This window comes from Piliocolobus tephrosceles, chromosome 8 (genome assembly GCF_002776525.5).
Source record: "Piliocolobus tephrosceles isolate RC106 chromosome 8, ASM277652v3, whole genome shotgun sequence".
NCBI classification, from domain to species: Eukaryota; Metazoa; Chordata; class Mammalia; order Primates; family Cercopithecidae; genus Piliocolobus; species Piliocolobus tephrosceles.
In genome coordinates this window covers 76,266,324-76,287,501 of record NC_045441.1, presented here as the reverse complement: position 1 = coordinate 76,287,501, position 21,178 = coordinate 76,266,324, and the positions used below count along the sequence as shown (strand labels likewise).

At 38.8% G+C, this 21,178-nt stretch overlaps 1 protein-coding gene across 9 annotated transcripts in view; it reads left to right on the top strand.

The window, feature by feature from the left end:
- The window catches only part of DYNC1I1 (dynein cytoplasmic 1 intermediate chain 1), a 342,240-nt gene that overhangs the window by 157,568 nt on the left and 163,494 nt on the right, over positions 1-21,178 (top strand). The window lies entirely within an intron of this gene.

Below are 21,178 nucleotides of genomic sequence, written 5' to 3'. Positions count from 1 at the left end.
GAGTAACGGGAAATCAGGTTGCATTGAACTTTGGCTGCCTTGTCAAGGCATTAGAAGAATAGGAATCCGTATAAGAATTACGGACATTTACAGGTTACAGACTGGGTTCAAGTCCTATTGCTGTCACTAATTAGTTACATGAACTTTGAAAGTACCCAGATTTCTCACCTGTTAAAGAGAGGCAACAGCACCCCTCACAGGGTTGTTTTGAAAATGAAATCAGATCATACATACATGTAGCTCACAGCTGCTCATGACTAGCATGTAATAGAGGTTGGCCATTTTGATATTGGCCATCATCATCTTTATCATCATGACCTTTGTCGTGATCATTATTTTTTTGGATAATGGTGAATATTAAAGATTTGGAATCTTTTAAAAATGAGAGGTGAGAAAGGATAGCAAGGTAAAAGCTACACTTTAAAGATGTGACTTTTTTAGGAGGTTAGCTTGGAAGAGTTCTGAAGAGGCATTCTCACTCAAGCGTGGGGATAGCTGGGCTACTCTGCCAATAGCTATGATGCTGTTTCCAGACACAGTATAAAAAATAGGCCAGCATGGCTTGATAATCCCACAATTGTCAAAAATTAGAACAGAGCAGGAGTCTTGAAGCCAGAGAAACTTCACAGTTTTGGAGGTTCGAACTTGTCAGTGACCAAAATGAAGTGATCTGAAGCCAGGAGGTAAGCCATGATGGCGAGGAGAAGTCCACTCCAGAGGAGGAAGGCACACAGAGTCTGAGAATGAGGCAGATTATTGGAGTGGGGTCAGTGGAGAGACCCCACAGAGGTGACACTGAGGCAGTGGTAGTATGTACTTCTCTGCTTCAGTGAAGGGTCAAAAAAGGCTGACCAGAGGTGAGACGAAGGAAAGCAAGGAGGGAAGGAACAATGCCAAGCACTCCTCCTGAGAACCGGCTGGTTGGAAATGGGCCCATGAAGGACACAGAGACCCAAGCTTACATTCAGGAAATAGTTGAACCACTAGGGAAGCAGGAAATAACACACTCTAAGGCAGCGATTCTCAAATTTGAGCATGCATCCCAATCACCTAGGGGGCTTGTTCAAACCAGATTGCAGGGCCTCATCTTTTGACCTTCTGGTTCAGCAGGTCTGAAGTCAGGTCTGTGAGTTGCAAGTGTGGTGAGTTCCCAGGTCAGCACCTGCTGCTGCTGGTCTAAGGATCTCATCTTGAGAACCACTACTTTTAAGGGGGCTATCCTACCAATAAGATAAATTAGAAAAATGTATATAGCTCATGTTCCAAGATCACTGCAACTAGTTACAGATTATCTGTAAGAAGACTTCAGAGATGATAAAGGATGCCCTCATCTGCAGGATGAATTCCCAAGCACTCAAATTTATGAACATGTAATACAATCTTTTTAAGGCTGCTTGTTTAGCACTCACTCATCACTTGAACATCATTTTTTTTTTCTTTTTTGAGAAAGACTCTTGCTCTGTTGCCCAGGCTGGAGTGCAGTGGCATGATCTCAGTTCACTGCAACCTCCACCTCCCATGTTCAAGTGATCCTCCTGCCTCAGCTTCCCGAGTATCTGGGACTACAGGCATGTGCCACCACACCTGGCTAATTTTTGTATTATTAGTAAAGAAGGGGTTTCACCATGTTGGCCAGGCTGGTCTCGAAATCCTGACCTCAGGTGATCCGCCCACTTTGACCTCCCAAAGTGTGGGATTATAGGCTTGAGCCATCGCGCCCAGCCCACTTGAACATCTTGATGCTAAGAAAGGAGAGGAAAGGCAGCTATGGAGTGAAGGAGTTTCTCTGGCTTGTTCTGTTCTCCATGGCATGAGGACATTTGCCTTGGATGACCTTTAATCTCTCCTGTTCAGGGTGTGCAGTGCATGTGGCTCAGGTTGAAGAGCTGGTCTTTACCATGCCTTGATTTGCAGGGACATAGAATGAATAATTAATAATGAGAAATCCTGTTCTGATCATGTGCAGGTTCTCCTGCCAGAAGAATGCCCATCGAGGCACCTCTCTAGCAGTAGAGAAGGAACTGTTCTAGCCAGACATGCAGGCTTGCCTCTTTTTGACCAACATGCCAGGCAGCTTTGGAGGGAGGAGGAGGAGAGGCAATCTGTTTGTGTCCGTTGTCTAGAGTCTCATTAGCACCAGCCCTGGTCAAGGACTAACAACCCACAACTTTTGTCCTTCCTCTGCCTTTGAGTCAGCTTCTAAACAGTGGGAGGACCACCTCAAAGGCAGGAGATTGGTGGGCTACAGACCAAGATGGACTTCCTGTATCTTAGTATTGTGGCAGTGGATTGGTTTCATGCATCCTTGGAAATAAAGTTACTCCCCCATGCTCCCAAAATGAGAACCAACTTTTGCAAGTTGGCTAAAAAAAAAAAGAAAGAAAGCTAGTTAAATCCCTTTGATTAATGCTTTACCACTATTGGCAAAAATAGTCTGTTAATATTTTTATGTAGACTTTTCCTTTGGCTTGTTTGCTTAAGGTGAGCTAGTGTCTCTTTCATTACTTGCACCTCTATTTAGGAGCCAGAGCCTGGTTCATGGTTCTATCCTGGGTGGGAAAAAACAGATGTTAATGTGTTTACATCCTCAGATTCATATAGAAATATTATTTTTTAGTTCTCTTGAAATTTCATAAACTGATCCTTGCCAAGTAAAGTGGTCCTGATGTAAAAATAGAACAGAGCTCTTGAGCGGAGGTGGGGGCATGGTGCCACAAATATGAAAGAGCGCTGGACATGGTAATATGGTTTGGCTGTGTCCCCACCCAGATCTCATTGTGAATTGTAGCTCCCATAAACCCCAGGTGTCATGGGCAGGACCCAGTGGGAGGTAATTGAATCACGGGGTCAGGTTTTCCCATGCTGTTCTCGTGATAGTGAATAAGTCTCACAAGAACTGATGGTTTTATAAAGGGCAGTTCCCCTGTACTCACTCCCTTTCCTGCTGCCACGTAAGACATGCCTTTGCTCCTCTTTTGCCTTCTTCCATGATTGTGAGGCCTCCCAGCCATGTGGAACTGTGAGTCCATTAAACCTCTTTTTCTTTATAAATTACCCAGTCTCAGGTATGTCTTTATTAACAGCATGAGAAAGGACTAATACACATAGGTAACACATAGAATTAGGGAAATGGCATTCTTGCCAGTCTTTTGGATTATGAGTCTGATTTTTAGTCTGTATTCACTAATAATGCTACGGGTTTAATTGTTCAGTTGTCTATAGTTGTGCTTCCTAATCTTTTTTGCATTAATATCAGAGTATTTGCATGGAACACTGGGATAAATGAAGGAGGTAGCCCCATCCTCATCCCAGGGCTAAGGATATCAGTTGTTTACAACACACTTGTGACCCATTAGTGGCACACCAAGTGAGAAGCTCTGATCTTGGGCAGAATTGTGCATTTGATCTGTTTGCAAGCCTTTTAGCTTTGACCTGTTTCATGGTCAGAGCTATACATTCACCCAGGCAGGCACTGGGTTGGTAGGTTTATTGGAAGTACCAGGCAAGAAGGCCTGAATGGGGCACCAGACCTATTACTCCTGGAAAAACAATTCAAAGCACATTTCATCCGTGACACCATGAATCATATTACTATTTTCATTTTCTTTACTCACTAGGAAGCTTTAAGCCACTTCCAGCAGCTGAATAGGATGGGGCTGCTTTTTTGTCCATGGCTCTATTATTTCCCCTCATTAGAACATTCCTGATTATTTACTGTATCCTTTTGTGTTAACGGTTATTTTTATAAGCCACTTGAAATCCTTTCTGTGGGTTGTGGATTATGGAAGAGGGCAAATAATTTAAAAAGAAAGCTCAAAATACACTTCTTACCCATATTGGGTCAGTCATGTCGTTTTTTGATGCAGACAAAATATTTTCACCCTTTAATAAAATTGGTAACTGAATATGGTATTAGTCATAATATGAAATAATGTTCCTTTTTAAATGTGATGATCATCCTGCTTTATTTCCCCATCTGCAAGATGAGAATAATAATTATCCCTTTGAAAATATCATATGGTCAAATTAGTTAATGTTGGACAAGCATTTCAAAATGAAGCTACCTAATAATTTATTAGTGGCTCCACTGGTGTGCAATTTGAGAATGAAGTCTGCGTTTGAGGAATTGGCATTTGCATTAATTCATGTTTTCCCTTAAATTCATTACAAAGGTCTAGTCTGAATTCTCTCTGCTGGGTGCCAGCTGTGCCCATCTGTGGCACGTGGTCTCATGGCCTTTCCCTCCAGAAGTGTTGTTTAAGTAATCAGAAGTCATGTCCTAAAAGGGAAACTGAGCAAATGAAATTGCTCATTTACTTCTCTTAAATGGAATCACTTGTTGGCTTTTTAATTAAGATGAGACTTGTGATTAAAGCAAAAATCTTATGGAGTTTTATTTTCTACTCTATGCCCCTCAAGATCCATTGCTTGACCCTGAAATGAATGATCTCAGTTATACCTTAAATGACATAGTGAATAAACTCTATTTCATGTGCCAGCATTTCCTTTATGTTACTTAGATAATTAAGCTCTTCCTAATTCAGAAAGTGTGACATTTTTGTGTGGTCACAAAGACAGCCAAGGAGGACAAACACATAATAACGAACTATAGTAATAGCTATCATTCATTGAGCACTTTTGTTCCAGCAGCTTTGTACATTATTATCTCAAATACAACCCTGAAATGTATTTACAGATCAGGAGCCTGAGATTTGACTAACACAAACAAAGTCACATAGCTAAAGAGATGGGTTGCTGGGATTTGAACTTACATCTATCTCCAGAGCTTTGATTTTTCTATTTAATTTGTATTTTATAAACCAAAATCATTGAAGCATATTTATGTTTTATTTCTGTACCTTTCAGATAAAGCTATTTTTTGAAACAATTTATTGAATACTAAGAGGAGTTATGTCCTAATGGGGTAGGGTTAGATTAAATGATTCTCCTGTTCACTTGGAGCTATGCAACTATATGAATCTATATGTGTGAGAAACTCTTACTATATTTAATGTATTTTTTTCAGTGCTACTGTCTACAGGACTCTGTGGCAAATTGAAGTCAAATAAAAGTCATAAATTCACAGAATGCAATTCCTCATTGTCAATGAAATGAAATCAGAAAATTTCACTTTTCACTCAAATGGGCTATACATTTATATGATCAAAATTCCCATATTAACAGATAAACATTTTAGTTGTTTGCTTTTCAGTTAGGTTAGGATATTTCTTCTGTTTAAGTTGGGATGTGCCATAAATAGGGTTTCCCATTGCAGTTCACAGGCAGAGAAACTGAAACCGCGCTTGGTAGTCTTTTCATTCGTATCTGTTCAACAACAAAGTGATCTCCCCAACCTGAAAAGAGATTGATTTGCCTTCAAGTAAATACCTGGTTATCAGTACTCTTGAGAATCTGTTGACTTTTGAAGCTTTGAGATTTGATTTTTCTCTGAGAATATATACCCAGCACTATACCATTGTGTCTGAACTGCATAACAAAGAACATCTAGAAGTCATACTGGTGCCCATATTTAAAATATTTATTTAAAAGAAACTAGCCACAGATGGAAATATTTCTGACTCAAAATTATCTTTCTCAAGTATAAAAACATTTTTCAAAATCAAATATTTCCCATATAAAGTCAGTTCATTGTGGGCTAGGGAACTTTATTTTCCATTGCCAATAAAAGCCTTTGATTGGCGAGCTTTTCTTTGCCTTAAATTTGAAACTGGAGTATGTAAGCAGAGTGTGGATCTGAGTGGAAAAACTGGCCTAAATTATGTGAGTTTCAGAAATATCACTCCATGTTTATTTGAACAGTTTCCTCTAAAGGGGAAAATTTTGTTTAATATTTGAATATGTTTATTTATAAAAACGATAGAATAATCAGTAGACATTTGTATTCTATTAGATCTAAGTTCTCCATTTTCTTTTTGTGTTTTCCACATAAGGGACGAGTTTTCATGTATCTTATGACAGAGTACTTACCTGACCATTGAGAAATAGCTACGATTTCACATCTGACCTTTATTATGTGACCATTGATTGTTTTCTTGACATATGCAGCCTTCCCTTGGACATTTCCCTATGTCTCTTAAACCCAGTTTTGCCGCTTTGTCCTGTCTTGGATTCTGCACACTGCAGAAAAATGGCCAGTAGAGGGCGCTGCTGGTTTACTTTTTAGAAAACTGCTCACAGCCTGATTTCAGCACTTTCAAAAACAGGGAAATTATCTTAATTCAGTCAAAGCAATCAGAATGAGAAAACTGTCTTAAATTCATCAAAGTTGTTTCTTTGTGTCTTTTCCTATTTCGTTCCCCCAAAGGCATCAATAAAACCAGGCAATTAGTGTTTCTTCCCTTTTCTGCGGAGCCCTTAGCTGACCCACAGTAAGGATGAGTATGGTAGTTTAGGGCAACCGGGTGTGATTATCTAATTTTTCCATCAGCTTGAGGTTCTTATGTGAAAGTTCTATTCATGGAGAGCCAAAAGAAGGGGAAAATAAAAGCCTGTTTACACTTTCACTTTCCAGCCGCCCTTGCCAGTTATCCCCTGACCTGGTGCAATGACGAGAAAATATCTGTGCGACCTTGGCCTCTGGATTGTGGACTGGGGACGGGGTGTCCGTGGCTTCGGTAGCGAGAAATGGGTGGGAGGGGCATGATTTTATAGACTCAGAAGCTTTCTCTCCTTTCAGGCAGGCAGTGCTGAGAGGTGATCTGAGGAAGACCTTTTATATCCCTTCCAGAACCCCCATTCTTTGAGATGAACTATTGACAGTACCTCAATATTTATAAAATATTATAAACTGCTTTGTAAATACAGCGTCAAGTCGAACTTTCTAGCCAAAGCTCTCCCGAGTACCCTTCCAAAGAAAATGCTATGCTTAAGCACCTCCTCCTAAGGTATTCTGGAACCCCCACCACTTATATAGGTATATTTACAGAACCCCACCCCCAATCCCTTCAGTCATTCAAGAACGATACAAGTTGCTGAAGACGTGGTGAAATAGAAAGTATCAAAAATACCACGGGAATTGCATTTGCTAGTCATCTTTGTGATGGCGTCAGTTTGTGCCAACAGCATCGTGATAAAGTTCTCGGTGGATCTGAACTTTGCTTCATGTGGTTTTTCTTCACCTTGTGGGCACTGGGCACTCGCCGGCCTTCATAGCTGGTAGGTGCCACTTTTGGCCGGCCCTGTAGCTGGCTGCAGTCGGCTGTCCTTCCACAGGATGAAAAATGTCTTCCATTAGCTAATGGCTGTGTTCTCCGTGAAACATTCTGCCCCTTGGCCTGGGGCTGCAGGAGAGCATCAATCAAGTCTCTTAGATGAGGCCTCAGAGGACCAAGGGAAATTTGTATAATCCTGAACTGTAAACATGGGGACCAGTGGTTGAGGTTTTTGGATTTGAACAACATTTAAAAATGTCTATTTGAGTATCTAAAGTAAACCTTTATTTCAAAGAGAAGCTGAGGCTTGCTGGGTGGCCTTCAGGATGTCAGCTGACCTTTCTGCCTCCGTTTCCCTGTCTTCAAATTGGTGGAGCGAGGAAAACACCTTACTCCTCTGTTGCACAGGAGGATCCATTTAATCTTGATTGATTACATTAAATAAGGAAGTCGGGCTTTCTTTATGCCACTTCGCACGTTATGGGCTACATTATAATTTCCCTGCCTCTCAGTCTAAGTGTCCACTAGTGATCACTGCCTGGTGTGGTTTTTTGTTGGTGGTGTTGTTCCTGTGGGTCTATAGTTTTCCTTTCGGCCATTTCCTTTCTCTTGTTCTTCTCCTCTCCACTTGCTAACCAAGGAAGAAGGGCTAAGGGGCTCCCCACCCTTCTTGGCGGTGGCAAAACAGCTTCTTGTTCATGAAGGAAATTATGGAAGCATAGATGTAAAAAGGATGAGAAGTGTGTGTGTGTGCGTGTGCACACATGTGCGTGTGTGGGTGTGCATGTGTGTGTCATTTAGCAGCTGCCTTTTTTTGTGATGGTTTGTTGCTGTTGGCACCTGTAAAAGCAGTCAGACTGAAGAAATTCCTTTGGAAAAAGAAAGAACTAACTTCCTAGAGGTGAATGGAAGGTTGCTGAGGCCTTGAGGGGAAAATTTATAGAGAGCTGAGTTTTCTCTATTTTCCTTTGCATTGCTTATTTGAAATTCTTCATCGTTACAGCATATTTTTGTTTACCATGCCCCCCATTATTTTCCCTTAAACAGCATCATAAATATTATCATTTGAGGAACAGCCTCGATCTCCCAAAATTCATGACTTTTCCATTTTAATAGAGAGTGTATCAGAACTTAAATCTTGTGAGACCTTCTGAAAAGAGTACTGCTCAACAGTTTTAAGAACTGTTTTTTACTCTAGCCTTTGAGGACAAGATGGGAGGGACACTGAAGAAGTTGTTCCTTTTGTACAGAGTAGGCAACGCAGAAATATTACGGAATGACAGTTGAATGACAACATGCTGATTATTTTCTCAGTAATAAACCCAGAGTTTTGCCTTGTATTTTTATATATTCATATAAGGCTATGCACTCTTGCAAATTAGCAATTCTACTGAAATATCTGAATAATGTTTTGCATAGGTTACACTATCCCCCTCGCAAAAAAAAAAAAAAAAAAAAATCTAGACATAATATTTTATTACTGATCCTGTGTTACAGACTTAGAGGTTTTTCCAAAGACTAGGAACAAAGTTATTTCTGGGTTGGCTAGCTAGAAATATGCTATGCTAATGTTATCTCTAAATACCATATGATTTCCCTTCTATTTTCACAAATATAGATTAATTTCACAAACATAGAGTTAATCAGGTTTGATGTTTGGTTTCATGTTTCTAAATAATGTAAAAATCAGCTTCTTTTCAAGGCCACTTCTAGGTAAATATGTAAAACAAAGTAAAAGAGAAAAAGTTATGACATCATATGAGAAAAGCTGCAACAATTCATAGTTTTAATTAAGAGGACTAGTTGGACTCTGGGCAAATATTTTGTTGTGCACCAACTAAGATGTCCTCTCTGTGTGAGCCGTCACATACGAAATTTAAAAATCTGTTTTTGACATTTAAAACAGCTCAAAATCAACATGAATATTGGCATGCTTTTCTCATATATAATTTGGGGAAAAATATGAAGTGAGAACAGGAAAGATGTATTAACTTCTTAAAAAGTAATCTTTAGGAGCAAACTGAAAGAGTTCCCAGTGGTCAAAGCTGGAACTATTTGAGCAATGAAATGAATAGCGTATTACTGGATTATTCTCAAAAGTAGAAAATATATAATCAGGAGTCCATAATAAAGCAAACATAAATGATGTAATAAATAAATATAAAGGGAGAGAATAGACAAATCTCCCGTACAGAAGGATCTCAGATAATTTATGTAGATTTTGTATCTTCAAGGAGGTGAAGCTTAGCTCCCCACACCTGAAGTGTGGGGTTGTGCATAGCAACTTCTTTCCAAGGAGCACAATATGGAAAGTGGGGGAAAGAGCAATCTTATGGTCGAGGAACTGGACAGACACTGCTTCAGCCAGGCGATCAAAGTCAACATCAAGAGCAATGAATCATGTTAGTAGCATGTGCCTTTAGAATGAGATGATGAGAATGGCACTTTACTTCTGTAGCCTTCCTCCCCCACACTCACAAACCCCATCTAACCATGAGAAAAAACATCACACAAATTTCACTAACAGAATATCATACAAAATACCTGACCTGTTTTCCCAAAAATTCTCAGGGTTATCAAAAACAAGGAATATCTAGTGGCACCTAAGGAAACATGATGAATAAATGTAATGTGGCACCCTGGATAAGAGACTGGAACAGAAGAAGCACATTAGGTAAAAATTAAGAATTGTAAGTAAAGAATGGACTCTAGAGAGTGTCCGTATTGGTTGAGACAAATGATGCAGTAACATATGTGAACAATAGGGGAAACTAGGTGGGGGATCCATAAGGAGACTGTACTACCTTCGCAAGTTTTCTTTAAACTAAGACTATTGTAAAATTAAAAGTTCATTTAAAAAATAATTCTTATTATCATATATTGTTCCTACATCTCAGTGTCATTATTTTCCTAAATCTTGGTTGATTTTTAAGAGATGACTTTAAATTAGACGAAGTAAAACAGGTTCTCCAAGATTTGCTATCATATACATTTATTATTGTCATAGGTGCCATTTGCGGAGCTCTGAATACCATGGTTGCCTTTGCTTATTAATAGACTTACAGTTCTACCTTACAGAAAGTGTTTATTAAGGATCCAAACTACGAGAAAGTTCATTCCGGATTTTTAGGATTGTCATGACTATCCTTGGAGGAGGATTCTCTGAGTAACTTAGTAGTAGGTGGCCGCTTTCACATTCAGTCAAGAACTGTATAATTTTCAGTTGATGGTTTAGAAATAATTAAGTGGGGCCGGGTGCGGTGGCTCAAGCCTGTAATCCCAGCACTTTGGGAGGCCGAGACGGGTGGATCACGAGGTCAGGAGATCGAGACCATCCTGGCTAACACGGTGAAACCCTGTCTCTACTAAAAAATACAAAAAACTAGCCGGGCGAGGTGGCGGGCACCTGTAGTCCCAGCTACTCGGGAGGCTGAGGCAGGAGAATGGCATGAACCTGGGAGGCGGAGCTTGCAGTGAGCTGAGATCCGGCCACTGCACTCCAGCCTGGGCGGCAGAGCGAGACTCCGTCTCAAAAAAAAAAAAAAAAAAAGAAATAATTAAATGGTCTCCCCCTTTCTGTGCACAATTGCTATTAATAGTATAGCTATGTTCATAAAACCAAGATTGTTATAGTCTTTATCGACATGACATTGTATTTTCTTGCATTAGTAAATCCAGTACTTTTAAAAGAAAGTTAAATATATTTCCTTTGAGGTGAAGAAATGACTTTTCCATCCAAAAACTGGAACTGTTCATAAGATGTGTAAAATTTACCCTGCATATTGATAAACCTATCAAGATTTTGGGGGTTTCATTATTTCATGACTATAAAGAGTATGTTATTATGACTGTGAAAGTTCACAAATATTACAGATTCCTAAATATGCAATACATCTAGAGGACAAGGGGACACTTTCTGGGAGAGCCCTTGTATGAGGCCCAAGCCCCAATTTCAATCCATTATTTCCTTTGTATTTATTTCAGACCAAGTCTAGCTCTTTCCACAGTTTCCATCTTAGTGTTCAGCTACAGTCTGGGACAGGTTTTTCTGCTTACAGGAAGCAACACATGGTCTGGGCTTCATCATCAAAACTCCTTGTGTGATCTTGGGGTCTTTGAGGAGCCAGTGGGTTCTTCAATTGTTCTCTTGTCTGCAAACACCCTGGTCATCTTCCAAAATGAAATCCTTGGAGTCAAATGTGCACCACATTTATGAGCGTGTTGACTGACCAGTGACTCATGAGCCTATCACACAACTCATGATGAATATGTCATTTTCCTCTTTAAAATGACTCTTGTGCAATATGGTAGTGAGCAGTGTGATCCTACAGTTTCCTTTTAACCCAGTAAATACTTGCTGTCTTATTGTTTGAAAGAATAGTTTAGTCATTTTGAAAGAACTGAGTGAGCAACTGCTTTGTGCAATTACTGAGTATTGTATCTAGCCTTGAGACAAAATAATGTCCCAGTAGATTTTACTTCATCTTTTAAACACACACAAGAATTTAAATTGTTAACTAGAACACACTTGAATTTTCCCATGTTTAATCATTAAAAAGGCAAAACTTAATTTCATCAAGTGCAATCAAAGAATTTTTCATAGTAGCAATTAAAAAATACGAAACTGGAATTTCAATGACACAAAATTAAACAGCTGCTGTGTTATATTTTTAATCTTCATTCAAATCAAATGGCAAATCACATTTTTCTTCAGGATTTTTTTTTCTTTTCTTTTTTAATATTGGTGCATGGAAAGGTGGTTTCAGTAATTCAAAAACCTTCTGAAACATGCTTCGGTATATTTGGAAACGTATTTCAAACGTTACTCTAGAGTGAGTAACTCTTGTATTTCTGTAGGACACAGAAGGCAAAACTCTTTGGAGAAGGACTGATTGGTTAGCTTGCTTTGGCATGAGGGAACTTCCAACTATATTGAGCTGTTTAACTAAGGAAACCAAAACCTATTTTGCTTGGTTTGCCTTTCTTTCTGTACTCCATGTGTGGCATTTACCATAAGAGAAAGTAAAAACCACACATGAAGCTCGGGTCCTTCTCATTCGTTCCTATTTCCATGCTGGGGGAGAAGGGCTATTTTTGTAATACCCAGACTTCCCCACACTTTCATGTGTAAGACAACGAGCTGGGACATATGTAGCTGATATATAATTAGCCAAATGGTATCTTTTTCACCCCATGCACAAACACGTTCTCTCTGATTTTTCTCGTTGACTTTTAGGTTTAGGCACTAAGGAAAAGCAGCAGCCCTCAGTCAAGCCAGGACTCCAGGTTTTGAAAAAGCGGCTTAAATACTTTTAAAAGATGGAACTATTTAATTATTTGTCATTTCAAAGCCTTCCAGTCCTTCTTAGTTTACCTATTTTTTTTTTTTCTAAAAATGGAAATTGAGTTCTGTGGTCTTGAGCACTCTTAGTTCTAAAGATGTATTTTAGCTCATTAGTTCTCATCAAACTTCTCTCCTGACCCTAATCTCAAAGCGGATTTTTCTAAAGTCATATTTGCATTTTTAATTCAAATTAAAATGAATTTCAATTAAAATTTGTTTTAATTCAGAGTTTTAATTTCTTCAGGGACCTTTTGTTTTTGTATCTTTTTTCTTGTTGCACGAGGGATTGTTCAGAGGTTTAGCTGTTCTCACACCAGCCAGCAATACACGTAAAGTGAATTACGTGGTAAATCAGTCTTTGGGTAAAGACTTCAGCTCACCATTTTCTTTAATTAGAATTTACTGGATAATAAGGGAATTGCTTTGGCTAGTAGAATTTATTTGACCAGGATAAGGTAGGACAAGAACTCTAACTTACTCAATGTGAAAACCCAGTGACCATTAGGACATAGTTAATCAAGCAATCTGAAAGAGTCACTGATAGTAATTTTTTAAAAAAACAGAAAGACCCCCTACACTGACCTTGTAAATAGTCTTAGTGCCCAAAGGAAGTAAAATGTTGGAAGAAAGTCAGTGACAAAGAACTTGTATTTCGCTTATTTTGCCATTGATGCCTTATGAGATTTCTTATGAAGCTTAATGAGACAGTGTAAACCATGCTTTGTAAATAGTGAAGTACTATCCACATGCAAAATATTATTATTATTACTAAATTATAGGTTGTGTTACATGGAGGAATACTGTACTCGAAGAATCATTTTTGTGGGATAACAACATTTTATAGCTTATTTGCACAAGTTCTCTACACATTTAAAACAATGGTATGTTATGATTGGAAAGCAATTTAAACTTTCCCATAATATTTGTTCAACATTCTTTTCATTGCTTTAAACAAGATGCACCCATTCAGAAATTATATAACATCATTGTACAAATGGCATTTGAGTGAAAGGGAAGGTTATAATGAAGTATTATCTACCAATACATTTTTAAAAATTCAGGTCCTGCATAACAATTACTTACTGGAACTTAATAGGCACAATGCCCATCAGGAAATGACACCAAGGCATGGGAAAAATTTTGTATATTCTTCATATTGGGCACCTCTTTATAGCCATATTATTTGCCAAGGAAAAACAAGAGAGGGTCATTGATTTGTACTTTGGGACCATTATTGAGAACAGTTTTCCCCATTGGAGTGTGATGTCATCGACCTATTGGAAAGCATACATGGGCATGGAATGGATGATTTACAGAGCATCTTCCCAAGTTTCTTTGCACTGCTGAGTTTATGAAATGAACATAGTGATTCTGAGATACAGTCTCCTGTGTTTGGTATCTCAAATTGTCCTATTGCTTTGGTAGTCCTGATTAACATTTGAATTTCCAAATGTGTGTTCCTTCCAATACAGTGGCCACTAGACATATGGTGCTACTGTGCATTTGAAATGTGGCTCGTCCAACTTGTGATGTACTTACTGTAAATACTAAATACACACTGGAGTTTGAAGATAGTGTGAAAAGAATGGAAAATATGTCAATAATTTTTATATTAGTTATACATTGAAATTATAATATGTTGGATTGTTATTAGAGCATATTATTAAGATTACTTTCATCTTTTCTTTTTGCTTTTTCAATGTGTCCCCTAGAAAATTTTAAATTACATATGTGTCTTGCATTGCATTTCCATAGGACAGCAGTGAGCTAGATAGGATATGGCATTTTTCTGCTTCTGATGAGATTGGGAAATGTGGAAACACATTAGGTCACTCATTAGAACAATTCTGAGTGTTCCTTAAATTTCAGATAATTTTGATGGGAGGCTGAGAATTAGATCAAGCTCTGTTTATCCAAAAACAAAGGCATGGAAAGCTAGTACAGCACAGTGGTTCAACTTGGAATCTGCTGAAGGGGGAGTATCTGTCTGATCTTGACTTATGAAAGAAATACTGTAAATTGCATGGGCAGGAATGGAAGTTACATCTTTGATCTATCCTAGTCAAAAGTGGGCTCTCTCCTAGAGGCACTTAGGTGACTGTTAGGTGGCCTTAGCCAAAGCTTGTATAATCACACAGACTCACCCAAGGACAACCCTCTGATCTCACAAGGAGAACGCAATACAACATAGACTTTGGCAACTGAAAACCTCAAACCTAATCCTCGGTGACTTAAGATTTCTGTTGGTATTCACAGAAATGCCTTTGGCTTGTCAAAATATGAGTTGCAATATTTGCTTTAATATCTGCTTACCATCCCATCCCCTCTCTCTAAACTCGTTCATTTTCATTAGGATATTCTGGGTGGCTGGGATGGTTCATGTGAGTGGGGACAAGACTTGTCAATATGTTATCAATGTCTTGAGCTTAAAAGTACATGTTTGGATGTTCACCAGAGTGAAAATTTGTGTCTAATCACCCCCTTTCCACCTCCCTTTTGATGAAAATCATCAAAATGTGAGATGAAAGGATCTAATGGGTTGTCTGAATGTTTTTCCCAGCCCTGTTGGAAATGATTGAGGCATTGGCTCTTCAACATTTCCTCTGAGAAAGCAATTCCAAAGGTTGGTGTCAACTTACAGCTTAGTAATGGACTAATACACATTATCCTGTATGCAACTCTAAATTATAGCCTGCCAGCTGTGATTCTGGAAGTTTGGAATAGGTTCCTTCCCAAGATTCTAAACAGAAATGGCTTTGAATGTTGCGGGCATGAGTCTGTCTAACCCTTCTAAAGGTGGCATAAATGCTGTAACATTTCTATTGATTTTTAACATTCAGCTCTCTAGAAAATAGAAAATAGCCAAAATTTGACAGGCACTTTACAAAATGATCTGATCCTTCATAGATGCAGAGTAAGAGCTTTGTTCACAAGTGACATTTTTGCTTAAACTTGGAACAAACCTTCCTTGTTTCTTTCTTATGCCAGTTTTATTATGTGGAGTTGAATTACATTTTACTGGATTTAAAATAATGCTTTAAATGTTATTTTGTCTTCTTTAGTTTTTCTTTTTATCATTTAAATATCTGTAGCCTCAAACTCATAAAAGGAGAGTACAAACTTCTAAGAAAGTTCCTTAATATTTACCCTGATGCATAATTTATAGAAATCCAAATTTAAACAAGGAGCCCTGTTGCGTATATTTAGTTGTCGAATATAATGCCCAGGGTTGACAAGGGTGTGCATTAGGCAGCTCCAGAGGAGAGTGCTACAGGAGTTAAAAATCGTCTTCATCTTGCTGAAAGGCAGCTTAGTTTTACTGATCATCATAAGATTTCAAGCAATGTACATACTGAGCAATTCAATTTCTGGGAATTATTCCTGCAGGAAGTAATTAAGGATGAGAGAAAAGATTTAACTAGACTATAAGAATGCTCGTTGCAGTATTCTTTATAGTATCACAAAATAAAAAATCTAGTAATACTATTACTAGTAGACTAGCTATATAAATTAAGATGCATTTATACTGTGAAGTACTATTTAGCCATTTTAAACGACAGCTTATAATATACTTTAAGGTAAAAAAAGTTACAAAATAAATACATTACCAAAATGTATGTGAATCTGATTTGATACTGATAAAATGGTATCTGTTCTATACACATGCATAGAAAAGATTGAAATGTTTACAAAAAAAATGATTAATGGTGGTTATCTCTGAATGTTAGAATTACAAGCGTTTTGTTTTTATTTTTAGATCTATTTTTTTCCCCCTTTGAGAAGATACAGTAACTTTGGCTTCATAGACAGTTTTCTGAAACTGTTTTAGAGGACATTCACATTTTCCTCATCTCTCTATATGTGGTTAGATGAATACAAGGTATATAAACTTATAGTAAGGATAAGACACAAATGAGGGATATAAAGGAACCACACTGTGATTCAGACCACCTCTTCTACCTGTCTGTTAATTGTCTTCATAGCTACACTGTTGATCGTGTTCTTTTATAATCATAATGATCCACCTGCCCTCTTCTGAGACTCTTTTTCAATATGGACAGCACTTGTCATCCCTCCCATATCATATTGTGTTTAATTTAATCTTTAGCAGATAGATATGGGGTGTGTTTTTCAAACTACTTTTTTCATTTGTTTAGGTGCTTTAGAATTGTAATCCAAATTTTGAACATATGATATACTCAAAATATATGACAATACAATGAAGATTTATAAAAATATTTTAACAAACTGACCTCATGAGCAAAGACTGCTGTAGTTTTTAATAGTTCTGTTTACAGATGATTTTTATCCCAGTATGTGAATCTTCCAAAGCAAAGAGGGGAGAAAAGGTATTCATTTTTTAAAATGACATCATGGAAGTCCTTAAAGCATCTAATACAAGTTAATGAATGCTGCAACCATTTATATTAGCCCTAATATATTATGTATATGCACCTGGAAAGTCATCCAACAGATACTTACATGAACTTCATAAAGCTGTCAGTCTAGTAGGGGAGGTACCGTCCATACAATGAGAGGCAGAACATAACAATAGTCAGAAGAGAGGCAACTCTAAGGGCTAAAGGAGTGACACAAGGGAAAGGGAAATGTTAGGGATGAGGTCTTGGTAGAGGTGGCATTTGTGTTAGGACTGAAGGCCATTATTGGATTAACTGAGAACATTGAATATGAATAGTGGGGTAGTTAAAACTATTATATATATAGATGTTAAATTTATTGAGTTTGATAACTGTTTTATAGGTTATGGAAGAATGTATCCCTTTAATTAGGAGGTACAAGAAGAAGCATGGGGGTGGGGGAGAGAGTGGGAGAAAGGCTGAGCAAATGATAACGTAAAACATTAACAATAGCTGAGTATGGGGGTAAAGGGCATACAGACAACTCTTCATACTATTTTTATTTTTGCAACCTAACTGTTAGTTTGAAATTGTTTCCCAGTAAAAAGCCTTTTAAAATCCAGCTCTCAGATAAGAGGCAGCAGAGGATAGCTGTCCTTATTCACTGCCTTCTGAAGACCAGAACTGATGCCAGCCGCTTTTTTATTTCCTCCAAAATGTGGTTCGTGCTAGTTATTTGTTGACTTCACCAAACCACCGCATAATTTCACACAACCCAGGATGCAGGGCAGCAGCGTCTGTTTCACAGAACCCAAGGCCTGAAATAGCAGGAGGGCTGTGTTGTGGTGTGTCATGGAAGCCTGTGCCCTGCCAGCCACACTTGGCCTGGTTTCAACAGTTTGCTATCAGACCCTACATTGTGGAAGAAACAGCCAGGGCAAATAAAATGGAGAGTCAGACTTACAAAACAAAGCTTCCTGCCTCCCAGCTAATATTGCCTTGCCTCCTCCTTCAGGATAGCACCCATTTCTGTAGATATTTCCTGGTAGAAATGCCGTGACTTCCCTGACGTTGCTGTTAAATTGTTGTTCCTGCAAAAGGAGGCCGAGTCGCCATTTCTGGTGTCCAGATAACCTCCGCCAGGTATTTTCTCGATATGGTTCAGACCGAAGTTACTTTATTTGCTGTGCCTTTTAAAGACACTACTATTCAAAAAACACATTTTCCAGAGTGCTGTAAGTTTTAAAGACCCCTCAGCAGTGTAAGAACTATGGAAGTGACAATGTGCCTAGAGAAGAAATCAGCCCGCATGTTATATGTGCAAGGAGCTGAGTGGCTGAAGAAGCCCAGACTGTGGTGGGCTTGGGAGCTGGCTTGAGCCTGCTCTCTGCATGGGCTCCCACTGCCACACAGGCTGCAGGGGGAGTATCAGTGCCTCGCCCCACTCCCCAGATTCCAAGGGCGCACGTAGTGTTCACCATGTGCAGTGTTCGCCACCTGGGCTTTAGAGTTCGTGCCGCCGGTTTCCAGTAGTGACTGTCCTTTGTTGCCTTTACCTGAGAGCTGGCTTTTGAAAGACTTTTTACTGGGAAACCATATCAACTGGCTATATGGCCACAGGCAGTTAGAGAGCTTCACTAAGCCTCAGTTTTGGCATCCATCAAATATAGATAATAGTCTCCAGCTCCTAGAATTGTTGTGAGGATGAAATGCAACGGACAATGCGTATATATTATGAAGCGTAAGTGGTGGTTCCTGCTGTTTTCTTGTGCTTGTTAGGAGTATTACTGTGTGAGCCTGGCTTCTTCCCTTTCTCCCTCCCTTCTGTCCTTACTGGTATTACATAGTTGGTACAACAGTGTTCAAGATACTCCTTGTTCGAAGATGAGAGTCCTGCAACTGGATAAGAGTAAAGAGTCCTTTGGAAAACTGTGATGTACTCAACAAATGCATGAAGATGAGCATGTTTTAATTGTCCAGGCCCACCCAATGTGAATGATTTTCATATTCTATCACTAGTATTTTCTGCTCTTCCATCCTGCAGTGCCCTAACCTCCCAGGGTGCCCATGCCTAGACTATCCCTTTCCTTCACCCTGTATTTATTTATTAAACTCAGTCCTCAAAGGTTGGCTGAGTGTCACCTACTGTGATCTTTGCTCACAATGAGAGCAGAAGAAATTGCACCTGGAACTCCCTTTACCTAACACTGTAATATGTAATACTTTTTATGTTTTATGTAACCTTACTGCATAAAACAATATGATTTTACTTTTTATACTCATCTCCCCTACTTGACTGGAAGTTTTTGGAGGCTAAAGGTTATCATATTTTTCTTAGTTTCTTCATGGAGCCTGGAAGGTATGCTGCTCAGTAACCATTGTATTGGGGTTGTTTGTTGTTGCTTGTAAATTTTTGGAAAGCATAAAATCATGCAGAAAAGTACTAAAATCTGGAGTATACAACTTGATATTTTTGACATGAACATACCATGCAGCCAGTCTTCAGATCAAGAATCCGGAGAATATAAGGAGAAACCCAGAAGTCCATATTCAGTCTCTCCTCCTCCAAGGGTAACCACTACATCATAGATTAGTTATGCCCCTTATTAAATTTTCTACAAATGTCATCATATGGTACATATGCATTCATGGCTAGCATCTTTCATTTCACATTATGTTTCAGAATCATTCGTGTTGTTGTATGTAGATGTAGTTCATTCACTACTATGACTATGTAGTATTTCACTGTGTGACTGTGCCATTATTTATTTATCCATTCTGCTGCTGATAGACCTTGGGAAGTAACTGTTTTGTGAACTGAAATGAATACTAACATCTGGCTCTTAAGAAACATTTCCCAGGGAAAGGGTCACAGCACAGAAGGTTAGATTCACGAATGCTAGAGAAGCAGCCCTGATTTCTCACTTTTTGCAAAGAGCATTGACAGATGGCTCCCCATATCAAGAGCCAGCACAATCTTTCAGAATCAGGATAGCCCGTTTTTCCAGACCATGTGATCTTTATTCTGTTCTAGCCTGGCTGGTTGCTAAATTGGTAAAAATCAGAGAGCTTTTGGGCACAGTGGTGTTCTTAGAATTCTGTTTTGCTATTAAATATTGGCCTACAAATATATACCTAAATGTGTTTTACGAATGATTGGAGTGGCATTAATTGTAATTACTTGTCAGTCTAACTTGTTGCTGGTGTCTTAATTTCCAGCATATCTGAAAGGTTTTTAAAGGATTTCACTAGCAGTTTGGTAAGTCATTTGTCAATAAATGATGAAAAGGTTGGGCTATTTATATTTCAATGTTATCGTTTCAGTGGACAACTGTCTATGTACCGTCTACCACAGAAATGCTTTTTCCTCCCTTTTCTTGAAGAAGGTGTCTAAAGTGGAGGGAGGTCTGGTTGCTATGGATACCTGAAATTTTATGTTTACAATTTAAGAGGTAAGCTGAAACCTCACTCTTTGGTCTCCACCTGAGTGGCGTTCACATTTAGAAATTACAAGATTGTGATTGGCTATCTGGAGCTTGAGGATGTAGCTGAGTCCTGGCAGTTAATTAAAACTAGGTTGGTTTTCAATATCAGAACTATTCAGCCTGTTTTGGTAGGATGTCCCTAAAGTCCTCACTACCTCGCAATGTGTTTTTGATGTTAAAAAAAAAAAATTTTTTTTTAAAAGGAAACATAACAGGGTAGCTTGTCCTCATTTACTGGAGAGGTTCGTTGCTCCATAAGCTTTTCAGAGTGGGATTCTTCCCCCAGTGTTTCTTGTTCTTTAGCTCTGTAGGTTCTAGGTTACAGTATTTCAGTGTTCACAGGACAGCTAATTGGAGAACAAAGCCCTGGCATTTTCCTAGAAGGAAGATTGCTTCACGTGATGCTTATTGGGAAGATCGTAGAAAAACTGGTTAATTCAGAGTATTGCTACATTAAATGTCAGGTGAAATATTTTCTAATTATTCTTTTATTATCAGTTTAATTAATCTTTTACCTTTTTTTTTTTTTTTTTTTTTGAGACAGAGTCTCACTCTGTCGCCCAAACTGGAGTGCAGTGGCTGGATCTCAGCTCACTGCAGGCTCCGCCTTTCGGGTTCACGCCATTCTCCTGCGTCAGCCTCCCGAGTAGCTGGGACTATAGGCGCCCGCCACCTCGCCCGGCTAGTTTTTTGTATTTTTTAGTAGAGACGGGGTTTCACCGGGTTAGCCAGGATGGTCTCAATCTCCTGACCTTGTGATCCGCCCGTCTCGGCCTCCCAAAGTGCTGGGATTACAGGCTTGCGCCACCGCGCCCGGCT